The sequence below is a fragment of the Candoia aspera genome, chromosome 6 (genome assembly GCF_035149785.1).
Source record: "Candoia aspera isolate rCanAsp1 chromosome 6, rCanAsp1.hap2, whole genome shotgun sequence".
Classification (NCBI taxonomy): Eukaryota; Metazoa; Chordata; class Lepidosauria; order Squamata; family Boidae; genus Candoia; species Candoia aspera.
In genome coordinates this window covers 94701206-94717123 of record NC_086158.1, presented here as the reverse complement: position 1 = coordinate 94717123, position 15918 = coordinate 94701206, and the positions used below count along the sequence as shown (strand labels likewise).

At 40.1% G+C, this 15918-nt stretch overlaps 1 protein-coding gene across 1 annotated transcript in view; it reads left to right on the top strand.

Annotated features, from left to right (window-relative positions):
- The first annotated feature begins 2025 nt into the window (after nucleotides 1-2025).
- RASGEF1A (RasGEF domain family member 1A) overlaps nucleotides 2026-15918 on the top strand; it is a 70481-nt gene continuing 56588 nt past the window's right edge. The window contains exon 1 of the mRNA XM_063307713.1: nucleotides 2026-2116. The gene's annotated coding sequence lies outside the window, so the exon portion shown is untranslated. The remainder of the gene's footprint in view (nucleotides 2117-15918) is intronic.

Below are 15918 nucleotides of genomic sequence, written 5' to 3'. Positions count from 1 at the left end.
ATAATTAAAGCAATGGTGTTCCCCATAGTAACATATAGCTGCAAGAGCTGGACCATAAGGAAGGCTGAGAGAAGGAAGATCGATGCTTTTGAGCTGTGGTGTTGGAGGAAAATTCTGAGAGTGCCTTGGACTGCAAGAAGATCAAACCAGTCCATCCTCCAGGAAATAAAGCCAGACTGCCTACTTGAGGGAATGATATTAAAGGCCAAACTGAAATACTTTGGCCACATAATGGGAAGACAGGACACCCTGGAGAAGATGCTGATGCTAGGGAGAGTGGAAGGCAAAAGGAAGAGGGGCCGACCAAGGGCAAGATGGATGGATGATATTCTAGAAGTGACGGACTCGTCCCTGGGGGAGCTGGGGGTGTTGACGACCGACAGGAAGCTCTGGCGTGGGCTGGTCCATGAAGTCACGAAGAGTCGGAAGCAACTAAACGAATAAACAACAATGTCTTTCCCACTGCAATAACACCCTTGAACAAAAAGGACCTCAAATGAGTAAAAAAAGGTTCAACTTCTTTTACAGGTAATTAAATGTTACCGTTGCTAATTTAAACAGCCTTCTAATAAACTAAAATTGGTAGTAAATCAGCAAAACTAATTAAAACATATAGCTGCAATTGCAAATGTTTGCTGAATTGTCAGCATGCGATGCACAGAGATGGAATCTACAAAAAATAAAACAGATAAAGCAACAAATAAAGTTATAGAGTGGCAAAAGAATAAGATTATTGAACGGGATGTATTATATAGACTAATACATTTGAGATAGCATAAGGTGGCGCTGCGGGTTAAACCGCTGAGCTGTCGATCGGAAGGTCGGCGGTTCGAAACCGCGCGGCGGGGTGAGCTCCCGTTGCTCGTCCCAGCTCCTGCTCACCTAGCAGTTCGAAAACATGCAAATGTGAGTAGATCAATAGGTACCGCTTCGGCGGGAAGGTAACGGCGTTCCGTGTCGTCATGCTGGCCACATGACCCGGAAGTGTCCTATGGACAACGCCGGCTCCAAGGCTTTGAAACGGAGATGAGCACCGCCCCCTAGAGTCGGACACGACTGGACTTTACGTCAAGGGAAACCTTTACCTTTACCTAAGCTGTTTTAACTCTGAAAGATCTCACTATCAGCTATATGGAGTTTAAGCAAGGTAACCAAGGTTAGCTGCCAAAGAATATTTTTCCACCCCTTTTATTCAAGGGGGTATTTTGAATCTTTGGAAACTGCTTTTAAAACTGCCTCTAAATTTCTTTCTTTCCGATTAGGTATACCAAGCACCTATGTACTGTATATGACTTCCAAGCCTTTAATCAATCTTACTGCTTTCCTACAACTTGTTCGTCTTCAAAAGTAGGACATAAAACCAGAAAGACACCAAGCCAAGATCAAAACAGTAGCTCAGGCCTTGGGGTGGGGGCAAATTATTTTTCAGTATATGTTTGTTTTTGCCTACAGTCTTGTCCTAACAACCAGGAAACACACTGAGACAATGAACTGGTCTCTAATATTTATTGCTAGTACTTAACAGGAATCCTAACAAACTGAAGAAGCGTGGGAAAACCCAGCCATATAAACCCCAAGGGTTAAGGCGGTCCCGATCTGTGTCTCTTTGAATGGCTGACCAATTCCTCAGTGCTACGCATGTGCTTGACAGTCTGGATGGGAGCCCCCTGCTCGCCATCCTTACTCATGACAAGTCTTACTTCTTTCTAGCTGAAGTCTGTAAGCACAAGCAGTGTTTGTCTAGCTCCCATTTCTCGCTGTTTCTAGTCTACATATGCCACTAATACTCCTGGAGAAAATTCTTGCTTCAATCCTGTTTAGCCAGAAAGTGAAAGAACTAACAGGCAAATGTTGAGTCATCTCAGAACTCAGAAACTGTGAAGCCCAAAAGTCCTCCTAGCCACAAGTTGCACCACATGAGCCTTACGTAGTGGAAATCTGTGGGTGTCATGGTTTCCTGACTCTCATGCATAGCCCATACTGCAAGATAAGTGCACACCAAAACATCATTAAGATTCATAAATAGTGGATGAGTCTAATCACAGCTAAAAACAGACAGACTTGAAATAAAAAACCAGAAATGCTTTATTTGGATTGATGAAGGCTTAAGTCTCAGGTAAGGACTTATAATTATAAATCTCATCTTTCTTTGAACTCCTGAGCATGAAACATGAAAAGCAGCAGCATGCTGAGGATTACTAATTTAAAATAGTTTAAGCCATCATGTCCAACCAAGGGAGTCAGGAATGTAAGGTGTTGTAAAGAAGGTAATTTTTCAGACAGACTGTCGGCTTCAGCACCAACTCTAGCTGTGGTCTTCAAGGTACACCTTAACAGTTTGGAAAAATGAGTTAAATTTATAATGTAAGTTATAAATAGTGGATCAAAATAAAGTAGAAGCAGCCAAATGGATGGGAACAATTCTGTTTGTATTTTCATAATTATCATTATGTATCGTCATTATTATTTTTTCAACCATGTGCTTCATTCTGAAACCCTGGGATGCTAACTAAGTACAGGGAAGAAAAATTGGAGGCCAAATGACCACAGAAATCCTGAGTTCAATTTGGTTTTTAAAAATCAGTGGTACTTCTATTTTCTTTTGGTCAATATAAAAGCAACTGTTTTAAATTGGTATAAACCCAGTTTTAAAAAAGGCACTATAAGAATGGATTCTAATCGGTTATGCTAAGGCTACAAATAAAGAAATCCATTTTGAAAAGGGTTTTTTTTTAAAAAAAACTGTAGATTAAAATGGGCTGCCATTTTATCATAATTACCTTTAACAGATAATATTAAAAGTAATAAGTAAGCATATACACTCATTAGTACTAGATAAAACCACTTTATTTGCTGATTTACCAGTAGCTTTTTGAAGCAGATATTAATTCCTTCTACAGCTCTTTCTTCTCCTTAATAGTTTGTTGTGTGTTACAGATTCTGTTATATACTCTATATTCATCACTTATATTCTAGGCCAACTTTTTAATTGACTAGGTAATCACTCACAGGGACATTTTTGGGAAAAGAAAATGCATTCAGGTTTAATATACCCATCCTGGAAAAACCAGGTGACCATGCTCAAGTGTCCCTGACTTCTATTAAACTAGAAAGTGATTATGAATATTTCTTGATGATGTTTCTAGCTGTGATTGCACCAATGACACAATTCAGTCAGTTGGAGCAGCGGGTTAAATACAGTGGGTTAATTTCTTAAGACAGAATATAAATTGTTGGTTCAGGACTTGATGGTTAGCAGTGTGTGAATCAACCATTGCAGCTCACAGAATGAATTTCCATGTGACTGTAGGCAGTGTGCTTTTGAGTGAACAAACACTTTTTGATAGACAGCACATGGCACGAACAGTTTCAAGACATGCTATACTTGGGTTTTTTTCTACAAGAGATAGAGAATGAAAGAAGCAGTGGTCGGAACATAGAATTCAGGCCAGAGGAATCCAGCTATGCTTGCAAGCATGGAGCCAAGCTGTCGCTATAGGTAGTAATAGTAATAACTACTACTATTAAATGTGCAAGTTAACCCTGTTGAAAAGTATCATGCTTGATGTACCTATAAGGCTGAAGTACCAGACACTGAGCCTGGAATTTGGCAGGACTTCAGGATCTTTGAAAAACTGACTTTGGGCAGCACAGCCTTCTCTTTTAAGAGGGATCCAGCAGGGAAAGATTTCTGTCAACAAAAGTGTGGGCAGGGTTAGGCAGCGAAATGATGGCATTTCCCTCTGCAATTCCAGCTTAGCTGACACCAAAACTCAGCCTTGGAATAAAATTCATTTGCTAGGCTGAAGTCCTAGAACTTAGGAAAAAATGTTAGGGAACAGCTTCCTCTGAATAACCATAATCCATCCTGACATACTTAGAATTAAAACGTTTTCTGTAGAAGCGAGCTCCCACACTCCCCTTGTTAGAAATTCAACCCTGAGAGCCAAATCACTAACCTTTTCCCTCCCAACTTTTAGAAGTAGTAAATCACTGCAGAATGCAGGGTTCAGTTCTGTAACATTAAAAAGGAATGTATGTAGTTGCCGTTGTGTTTTATGTTAGGCTTTGATGCATGAAGCTAGAGACCAGGATCAGCCCAAACATTTGGTTCCCTTTTTGTGACTTCAGACAGAATCCAGTCAGTGGCTCCACATCACCAACACTGCAAACATTTTACAGTCTGCTTTATGCAGATTCTAGCTGCCACTGCAGAGTCGTCATCTTCTTTTTTTAATTGTGCTACTTTATAAAGAAAAGGGGAAATGACATAGAGGAACAAAGTAAACATCAGCTTCTCGTGATGCCACATCAAGTGGGCGTTGCTAGATATGACTGGCTGGGTGGGTGCAGAAGGCTTGGCTAAACCCGATGGGTTACCATCTGTGTCAGGTCATGCAAATTGGCTCATTATGAAGCTGAGCCAATTGATTTGGGAGGGAGGGGAGTAAATAAAAGGGACCTGCAAGATGTGCTGCTATGCTGGATAATGACCACTTCTGCTTGGGGGCACCCCTCCCACACTAGCTTAGCTGCTGACTTTCCTGTAGTTCGACATAAAATTGCCATTGCATTTCAAGGATTCTAAGTATGTTCTCAATTTGAGGAAGATACTGGCATGCAACTGATCCTTTATGAACTGGCAGTGTTTTATAACCCATAAATGCAATTTATTGCTACTAACCACATTGGAAAATAAGAATAATAAGTTAGCTCTTTTTCACAAAAACTTTTTATCATTGCTAAACTTGCTGAGGAATTCTGGATGCAGGATCTGGGGGCTTCCCCGTTGTGGATTCCTGCTGTAATTTTTCTTGAGTCTGTGCCTAGCAGCCCTAAGGGAACAGTGATAAAGAGGAAGTACGGGAAACAGGTGTGCAGGAAGAGATTACACCAGTGATCCAGAGTCATTTATTTATTTGTTTCAGGTCTTAGAGAAATTACGCTAACTGCTAAGTTGTGGCTAGGTGGCCCAAAAAATGTCTTTCATCTACGCTGGGTGACATATTTACCTGAAAGTATTGTTTTACCTTACAGAGGAGGAGACTAACTTGCCTCCTGGGACTGTATAATGTATAAACTAAAACTGTATAAAATAAAACACATCAAAAAGTTGAGTACAAGATGAGAAATACTACTAAATCCTTCTCACCACCTTTCAAAAGGCATAGCTTCCTTTTTGTTATCTTATTCAACTTTTCTTGTCTTTGGTGTGCCACGTTTTTGCTAAGTCTTCTTTAATTGCTTTCTCCTTGTGTCTCTTCCTATCCAGTTGCCTTCCTCTCTACCCACCGTTCCTTAGATTCCAATGCCAATTTAGCGACTTTGGTTCCTGCTCCCACTGCAATCTAGGATGTTGTTTTTACAAAAAATATCTTCTGGCAAAATATATGCTTCGATGCAACTTTTTCCTTCTTGAAGGCCTGTCTCTATCAAAGACACACCTGATGTATCTATCTGGTTGTGTAAAATGACCTTCACGAATTTGTAAAAGTGATGATTGGGAGACCAACAGAAATGTAGTAGTGGGGTAAGAAATCACAATATTGACAAAAAAAAAAAAAAAAAGGATAGCCTTGAGCTGTTCATTTTGTTGAACAGAGTTCATAACTCACCAAATTCCAGTACTAAGAAAAATGTTCATTGCTGGAGGATGCTGTCCTAACTTAGAGCAAAGTACCATGCTGAGAGAGTGAGTTGGTCTCTAGTGTTTATGGAATGCTCTAATAGATAGAAAATCCTGCCAAGCTGAAGGAGCGTGGGAAACCCACACAGATAAACCCAAAACCCCAAGGTGGGTCTGCTCTGAGTTTCTTTGAAGGAAAGTTCAAAGCCTCTAAACTACGCATGCATTTTCCCCCCTGGATAGGGGCCCCCTCCTGCTGACCATCAGTACTCATGACAGATGCCATTCAAATCCATAGTTCCATGTATTTTGTTTTTCATTCCCTGTAACTTATAGTCAAATAAAATAGAGAATGCATGATAGGGCATAAGAACATGTGGGAGTCTCCTGTCCCCACTCTACCTGGTTCAGTTCCATTGGTGAGGCAGAAAAGCTTCTTAGTGTGCTCCAAATGTTCCACATTTTGCATGGCTCAATGTTACAGGAAAGGATAGGGATTCATCGGGCAGCTATTGTGGTGGCAATAGAGAGTTCCAATTTTAGCACTGTTTGTCTTGCAGCATCACACAGCCAGCTCTTTGTCCTGCCTTGGTGTGCAGCCTGATCATACTTGCTGCTACCACCAGTCTTCAAGGAGCTCCTCATTTGATGTTCTCCCAAATAACCTCAGTGTGAGAGAAAGATAGGGTTCCCTCCACCTGTGTTACTTTCTGGCAAGGTCAAAGGGGGGAAAAATGAGGAAAAAAAATTGAAACTCTGTAGCATGACCTCCTGTGTGCATCTTCTTGCTGGGTAAATTAGCCCCTTCTCTCCCGTTCTCTCTATGGTAGATAGAATAATCTTCCAAGGGAGAAATAAAATGAAGCTTTATTTTGAAGGGGAGTGGGGAAAGGAAAAGAAGAGGTCGCAGCCTTTAAATAATAATGTAATATAATGTAATTAATGTAATAATATAAATATATACCTGCTTTAAGTAGCAAAACACTTCAAAGCCTCCTCTTCTTTAGGTTAAACATACCCAGTTTTTTAACCATTCTGCTTAGCATTTAGCCTTCAAACCCCTCACCATCATTGTTACTCTTCTCTGCACTCCCTCCAGTCCCTCAGATGTGACGGAGCCACTAAAGATTCTCCCAGGCGTCTTATTGTAGAGGTCACCAACAAGAAAAATGGACAAAGTGATCAACTGCTCTGGGTTGGAGAGGATACTTCTCAAGAAGGATGAATAAGCTAATAGAAGTTTATGGGCCCTGGATCCCAAAGAGAAACATTCACACAATAGAGCAAGTCATACATAGCCTTATCTTTAGCTTAGCATGTTGTATGAACCCAGCTTTGGAGACTATGGCCCAAGCACAGTGTGTGACCTAGCTTTCAGGCGCCCTTTTTTTGTGTGCACAAATTCCTAAAGATGAAGAATCCAAATGCTGGGATTGTTAACAACTCTGGACCTCAAACATTGGAGGTTGAAATATTGTAGGACTGCCCCAGAAACTGCATAGATGCAAAGGAAAGTAACAGACAGAAGGAGGCTGCAGGATACACTCCAGCTTCTAGCAGGGACCAAGTTTCCTTCCTTCTACAGTCAGACTCTGCTCTGTCATTGTCTCCCTTCTGGAGCCAAGAGGCAAAATGCAAATATTGATTTTAAAATGAATGCTGGATGAAACTTCCTTCAGAGTAAACATGATTAAGAGGATCAAACTATATTTCTTTGAATCAACATCAAACTGAGTTGCTACTTATTTCTAAGTTGGAGAAGGGAACACATTGCATAAAGATCATACATGTACTGTGTATGTGCATGTACATGCACATATATTGACAAAGAACCCAAAGATGCTGATGTCCTTTCTGCAATAAGAGATGACTGAAAAAGAAGCTCAATGTTGTATCCTCTCTTAGAAAGTAGAAATAGAACTATGATTCTTTAAACTCAATTCTCCCCACCAATCCACTCGCTGCACAGAATTTTTCAAGCACACAATAAGAATTTAGAGAAATCATTTTGATGTCTCTCTGTGTAAACCCCTCTCATCCCTAAAGGCTTTTCTTATGTCGGCTCAGGTGATTTCTTACCTAGTTGAAAAATGTGGGAGTAAAAAAATAAGACAGATTTCTTATAAAACAAAGCCGCCTCAGGGGAAATAAAGAGATTTGGTCTTCAGCCAAAATGGATGTGCAGCTGGAAGAAGATTCAGACGGGGCACCTGTGGATTTAGCTGGTGAAATCTCAAATCCACAATATGTTCAGACAAAACCATTGCAAAGCAGAGATCAGGACAGCTGAAATATCCTTCCAGTCTTTTCAAACTCCTGGATTTCACTTGAATTTAAGAAAATATATGATCCTTAGGAGATCTTCTACTTCTACAGTCATGACTTTCCAACATGCAGTGTGGGACACAAAGAAAGAAATTAGGTTTATATTCTTCCAAAGGTGTTTTTCAGGTTAATATCAAGCTAGAAAGATGGAGACGCTGTGCCCACACCTTACATGTGACTGTGGCTCCACATGGGTTAAACTTAGGCTTCATTTTCAGCAAAACTAACCAAGCTTCCCCAAATGCTGTCAAGCCAGGGAGTGAACACTAAGCTGGCAGTTCTCAGAAGAACTTACCTTTTGCCATTGGCAGCACGATGTGGCATTGTTAATATCACTAGGCAGCCTCAGTGTCACCATGGAAACTACAAACAACAAGGCGTACAAAGCATCAAGACACATCCTTTACCAGAATCATCATTTATTCTCTATTTCCCTTTTTCTACTGTGTCTATTTTGGAGAGGACACATTTCCACTGCATCTTCCTTCCAAGGAATTCAGGGCAGCATCCAATGGGCTACTTTCCTTAGCTTCACAACTGCCTTGTAAGGTAGGTTAGCCAGACAATGAGCATGTTCCCCAAAGTTTTGCAGCTAAAGAAATGGGAATCAGAATTCAGCTCCTTCTAATCCACTGTTGCAGAAAGTTGGGCTATGAACAGCTAAGCCAGCAGCCTTAAAAAAGTCAAAGCGTAAAAGCTAAATATTTAATTGTTCTATATTCATTTCTGTTTTGGGGGTGTAGATTTTCCATCAAAAGGTTGGAGGGATGAGCTAAAGCAATAAACATATGGTTAGGCTTACACATATGCCAAGCCAATTTGCTTAATTATGATGGGTTGAAGAAATCCTACAGTGGGTTGAAGAAATCATAGTGGGCTGCATTTTATAAAATACATGATAGTAGAAACCGAGCAAACCACATCAGGATTTAGCAGGATTTGCAAACCAGGACAGAGAGTTTGAAAAGATAATAGGATAAAAACAAAATACTGAGGAAAAGAGATCAGCATCTTAATTTTAGCATAGCTATAATGTATCAAGTAGCATAAATATAAGTTCTACAGCTAAACATAAAATGTATTTTGACACCAAACATGCTAGTGAGATCTTCTGGCCTAAGGTAGGAATTGGACAGTGGAAAATTTGATGCAAGCTGAACATTTTCCCAATTATAACTGTTGCCTGCTAAATTGAATTAGAGGGACTGTCAACTGGTGAAATCCTTTTTCACCTACTGTATATGGATGTATCCCCTCCTTTTAACCCCATTTCCACAGCTCTGCAAGGTCACTTTGGCTGAGTGACCAACTCAGAATCAATCAGAGAGTTTCCATAGCTCAGGATGCAGCTGAACCTGTTGTTTTTTAACTGTAGTCTAATATCCTAACCACCATCCATACTAGTTTCCAATTGTAGACAGAATGACTAAAGTAACTGCCAGCTACTCTTCTGGAAATCCACCTTCATCTCCTTCTTTTAAGCTTCCATAAGTATCTGAACAGCTACTTTTGGAAAGATTTACTATTTCAAACAACAGGGGCAACCTTCAAAGAACATGCTAACCAAAACCAATTAATCCTACTATGGCTTGGTACGGTCTTTAGATCCAGTGAGTTTATAAAGGTTTTCATTAGCTGGGTCTTGGTTTCTATTTTTCAAAAAGCAGAATTTTATTAAAACTCACTGTATTTGAATTATTCCATAATAGCACACGTAATCAGAATAGTATGAGCTATATTATTAGCTTTGTTTCTGCTTTGCTTGTAGTAATCTGTTGAAGACTTTGGCTAAAGCAAAGGATCCACAGCATATACACGTATATTCATCAAACATAAGTTAACTGAAGTGCATGATACTCAAGTTTAAAAAGAAAAAAAAACACTGCATTTTAGAAATTGCCAGGAATTTGGTCCTCAACTCCTTTTAACCATAAGGCTCTGGTTAAAAGGAGTGCATAATAATTGCTAGAAATATGAGTCTAACCACCAGAATTCATTCTTCATTAGTCAGGGAACCAAAACAGGATACAAACAATATTTTCTCAAAAAATGTTGGAATTAACTCTTGGAAGTTGTGGATGGATTTCTAATATATGCAATAATACAAAATAGCGGGTGCAATTCTAATACATCTACAGCAGGTGGCCCCATTTAACTGGCGTTGGTTGATCTCAAAAAAAGCTAAGCTATCAGATCTAGTTAGCACTTGGATGAGAGACCACCAGGAAGTTTCAAAATTGCAAGTTAGACCAGAAGTTGGGGGGAAAAAACATTCTGGAAGGAGACAATGGCATACCTGTTCCATTCTGCTGCCAAGCAAACAACATTGATAAAGCTAACAGGAGTCCGGGTTGACTCAAAGGAGATATTACTGTACTAATTCAAATCTAAGGATCTGAGTCCATTGCCTCCAGACTCTCAACGACATTCTTCAGCTTGGCTGCCTTGACTAGAGACCATTTTAATGTAAGCTACTTAATTTTAGACTGGAGGAGTGAGGAACATCAGTGACAAGCCTATATCTAATATGGTGCACTTAGGGTTAGACGAAGTCTTTGCACAGCTTGAAATCCCGGAATAAAATAAAACCAGCTAAAACACCATCTCTTGCTACCAGACATTTCACCGCTCTTCTGCTATCTGTGCAAATTAAGTGACCAGAGGTGTTTTGAAGTGTTATGGGCTTCAAAGAGATGTTTCCAGCTGTACTTTCCAGTTCAAATAGCTGAAACTAGAATAACGCTCCCAGTTAAGAGGCTTTAAGTGCCACTTCACCGAGTTTTGCCCCTTCCAATGTCCATTAACACTACAGAAAGCACAATATGAACTATCTACAGAAGTCAGAATGTTCCAATTTTCTTATGCTGATGGGGGTTTTGTCTAAATCTCTGCAGTGAAAAACAGATTATTAACTTTCCTGAGACAGGTCTGGTATGAACAGAGACTATTGTGCAGCATCTGAGACAAGAATGATTGAGGTTGTGCGTTTGTGTTGCATTTAGCTGAGCTGCAATTGGCTAATTCTGTGTCTGCCCTCTTGTCCATACTTGCACCTGTGTGCCTTGCTTAGCAGACATGTTGCTGCGCACCCACTGGTCATTTTCAGGCAGAGATGTATGTGATAGGGGTGCATGCAAAAACACCTTGATTCATAAAAATTGCATGACCTGATTTGTTGAGCCAAACCATTCAGGAATTCATGTGATTTGAATGTCTGGATTGGAAAACTGAATAGGGCTGATTGGGATTTATGAAATACTTTGGCAAAAAAAGACAACTTGGCTCTGTGTGGGAGCAGAACCCCTTGAATTGTTCAGATTGATTCAGAGGCACCCGACACCATTTGGAAAGTTGCTTTGGCTTGATCAAATTGCTTCAAACTGGAACTCAAAGCTTCACACAGCCCTTACACTCAATAATGTGCGTATTAATTATGATTGATTTAACCACTAATGCCCTGCAGGGAAGCAGTTAAGCCTTGGAGGAGTAGTTTGTAGCAATAGCAAATCTTTTTATAATATTTTTAGGCATTATTATTATTATTTGCCATCTCAAGTGGGAGTCTTAAAGCATAAAAACAAATAAGCAAACTAATGAACCAACCCAGCTGCTGGAATCAAAATCTGTCAGCAGAGTGTTCAGACACCTATTGTAACTCCATGCCATTCCAGGAGGAAAAATCCATGGACTTAGGGGTGGTTGTTTTTCCACTATATTAGCCTGGGGAGTCTAATACATGCTCATGTCTTAACCATGAACCCCAGAATATAGAGTGCACAAGACAGCAACCCAAACTCAAACCTATACATGCTGCAGACAACCCACACTCAAGTTGGCATAGCAATTCTATCTGTGCTGATTCCATGGAGGGGCTTGTCTGGAATTGGGACTGCAGTGTGCAGTTGTTGTTGGAGAAGCTTGATCAAGCACAGGGAGACTTAGTCCTGAATAAACATGATCAGGACTGCAGTGCAAGACTTTTGAAACTTATACATCAAACAGACTTCCCTTCGGACAGAAGCATCAATTTTTTAAAAACCAGCTACTTGTATATTTATTATCAGAATAGAGAAATACACCCCATCTAGATTACTTAAAGGAGTTTGCTGGCCTCATTTTTTTTTACTTGTGATTTATCCCATAAATGAGTGTACCAGCCTAGTTTTTCAGCTAGTGAAGTGTGAGATACTTGGATGAAGAACTTACCATTGGAAAAAAAAAAATCTTTCATTTGCTTCAGCCCATTTTATGGGAGCTAGATGATATCTCTGTTTATTGTCCAAATCCCATTTCTTTGTACTGTGCTCTCGTCATGCATTATCCATGCTACATTTGCAGTGCAGCAGTTGCTTCTTTTAACATAACGTCAAAAGTCCAAAAGCACAAAAAAGGAATCCAGACACATTCCAGTACCTCCCACCATAATGCAAAAATGTATCCTTCACCCATGCAACTACAGAGATCCAACATTCTCTCTCTTGCTTATTGTTTTAAGCATGTTCTCCTCCCCAGATTCCCTGATAGACCAGGATATTTTCCTTCATGGCACATTTTAATGAAGACCAACACAAAAGCATTACTTGTAGGGGCGGGGGGTGGGGGCAGGGGGAACAATTTCATTGCATCTGATTTGGCAGGCCTGGAGGAAAACAACATGCAAAGTGTGAGCCACAGGGGAAAAGTTAAGTAGTGTGCAGATAGCAGGGCTACCCCAGGCCTCAGGAAAAGCCCAGCGATTTCAAACACTAAGTGGATTCCTTTCTCATTACTGTAATGACTCCAGATCTCCTGGACTCAGGCCAGCCAGAAAAGCTGCCCAGCTCTCTTGCTTAGCTTGGTATCTCTTCCTAAGTAGAAATTAGCAGCAGGTTGTGAAGAAGTTGGTCAACAACAACTTTCATCCTTGGGTACAAACGATTCCAGGCAGACTCTCATGAAGGTTTTGGCTAGGAGAACCTAACATGAAAGATGAGAACTGATTTATTGTAGTTTATTCATTGATATTAACCTAAGCATTGTATTCTTGAGTAAAATTACTTTTGCAAACAAAATATATGGTGACTTCTCTTCCTGACCACTTTCATCTACATGAGGTGGAGTCCAAAGAGTTGGAGGAGTTTTCAGGAAATAAACAACAAAACACCTGCCTTCTAACAGGAGCTCCTGCTGATAAGAAGGAAAATAGGAGTGCGTCTTTCTTTGTGGATTCCTGGGTGTCATTTTCCCCATTGTTTGAACTAAACAACTGATTGCTGAAAAGATAACCAACATATTTTGGGTAGGGATTTCTAGCTTAGCTAAGAAACACTCTGAAGATTGTTGGGGAAAAGGCAACATTCAGTCCAGTCCAGCCCTCTTCTCAATGCAGGAATCCAAATCAAAGAATCCATTACCAATGGCTGTCCAGGATCTGCCTGAATACATCCATGTGTTGAGGAGATTCCCTCCTTGGGTAATTGGTTTCACTTTCAAAAGGCTCTTCCTTTACAAAGTTCATCCCAACCTTCAACATTATTCCTTTCTGGAATTTTGCTCCATGATTCTGTGTCCTGGGATGATGGAGAGCAGATCTTCGTCTTCTCCTATGTGACACCCCTTTGGGTACTTGAAAAGAGCAATCAAACCACTTTCTCAAGGCTCGAGAGACCGAGGCACATCATTATCTTCTCATGAGCTTGTAGGACATCAAGAAACAGACCTAAGTTCTGAGTACTTTTGTCCTTCTAAAGGCCATAGCTGCTTAATATTCCTCATCTAGTCTTCTTTATTCTGCTGCAGTCCAATATGAGAGAACTTTTAGAATACTGTGAACAAAGAAAAGGTGGAAGAATAATTCCAGGGACCAGGAGACGGTCCAGTATATCCAGTACCATTAAAAAAATAGATCTACTGGAAGCAAACTATTTATTTGGGAGGGTAAGGGTGACTGTTGAAAAGAATGGAAGATAAGTTCTCCACTTTGGTGACTTATTCCAGAAAGTTAGTCAGTCAGTCTCTCTCTCTCTCTCGTAAAAGCTCTCTGCACAAAGGGGCCATTTATATCAATACAAAAACAGTGAATCAATAAAATACTAATGGCCCTTTCTTTTTTTTTCTTTTTCCTATTGTCTAATCACAGGTAGGACTGAGAACAAAAGGTGACAGAGGTGGCTATCTTTCATCTGAGATAAGTTTGAGTAGGCAGCAGAGAGATACCTGCAGTTTCTAAATAAAATGTTCTTCATGAAATAGCTCTTTGTCAACTGTTCCTTGAAGGTTATATGCATGTTCAAATACTTCCTGGAGACAAAAGTCCCGAACTAAGCCAACAAGGAACAATCCAGGTATTAGGTTCTCACTTTATTTATTCTACATTTAAAAGCTAATTTGCATACAGGAGACTTTTCTAACCAGGCACCCACGATATGTGTTAAGAATAACTTAACACTCCCGGAAGTCCCAATCAACATGGGAATTGTGGTCTTTAGATATCTGGGTTAAGAAAGATTGCTGGGAAGAACTCCCATATTTGATAACATCAGTTTTCAAATTGCTTTGGAGAGATATTGAGGTTCCTCAAAAGCTTATTAAGAAATCTTCAATGATGAGATCAGTGATGATATAGTTTTTGTAATATCAACCCACCTGCTCCCCATGTGTCATGTCTGCATTTACCAGCTCACTTTAGAGATAGCTATAAGTCCAACAAACATGGCCAGCAATGTATGTTATGGGAATGCAACCTACAGAGCCTACAGGCAGATACCGTGAAAGTGGTTATCTTTTAACAACATGTAGCCTCTCAAAATGATGAAACTATCTGAATGATCCATAAGGTGAATAAAAACAGTGATGGAAGTACCAATTATTTCAAATTCAAACTTTAGGCAAAAATCAGAGCTGTCAAGAAATAGTGGCTTATACTTTTTGCAGAAAGACTGCCAACTACCATGAAGATGAAGTGTTGCTATATATTTGGGAAGAAAGCAATTTGACCAAATAGACCTATATGGTATAACCATATTTTAAAGCTCAAACCAATACTAGTTCAAAACTATCACAATCACAACTGTCACTAGTTATCACAAAACGTGATAACAGGCAGTTTTAAGCCAGATCTTGTTTAAAAATAAATCCTACTGGAACATTTTGGAACTAGAGCTGAAGTGGTCTTTGCCAGGACAAATGCAATCAGTAAGCTAGCCTGTACTGCCTTCGTGATATAGTTGCTTGGGAATTATGACAGCAAGCACGTAGAAACATGGTACTCCTCCAGTCAAGTGAATTGTCCAATGTCTCTGAGATAGAGAATAGGCCACACAAATATCCATCACATGGGAATTTGTGGTATGACGCTAGCATAAAGACTCAATGAAAAGATATTTGCCAGGGCTATGAATTACAGGGTAGTTAGGCAGAACTCATATATTCCATGGGGGGATTGTACCCCTTCCCTGCAAATGACACTGGAGGAAATGGACAGGATCTGGGGAAAAGATCACAGAGAGTGAAGCAAATTGTTTCCCTCTACAAACGCTACCTTGAAAATGAAGCTTCCATCTTTGAGTGCTGTCTAGCAACTGTTCCATGGCTTATTCCATTTAGCAGTTGCATCCTTTGTCTAAGAGGGCAGTGCACTCTAAGGTAGGCAGGACCCAGCAAATGGTTGAAGTAGCTGGTGCCCCTTGTGCCATTCAGCCTAGTCCTGTGTCCCCTGTGACAAAGAAGCCCATTGCCAAATTTACCTCTTGCATCAGCAAGACTTAACTGAGAAATTCCAGAAATGTATTCAGACAACATCCTTGACCAGATTACAGACTTAGCATCTGCTCTTGCTTAATGTGTAAAGCTTGGTTAATTTAAGCCTTGGCTAGCTTTCTGTGAGCTGCCTTCAAAACCTTTATGCTTATATTGGATTTATCATGATTAGATACTAAGCTGTCATTTTAGGTTACAGTGGTAGCTGAGGGGCAGAGACAGACCAATAA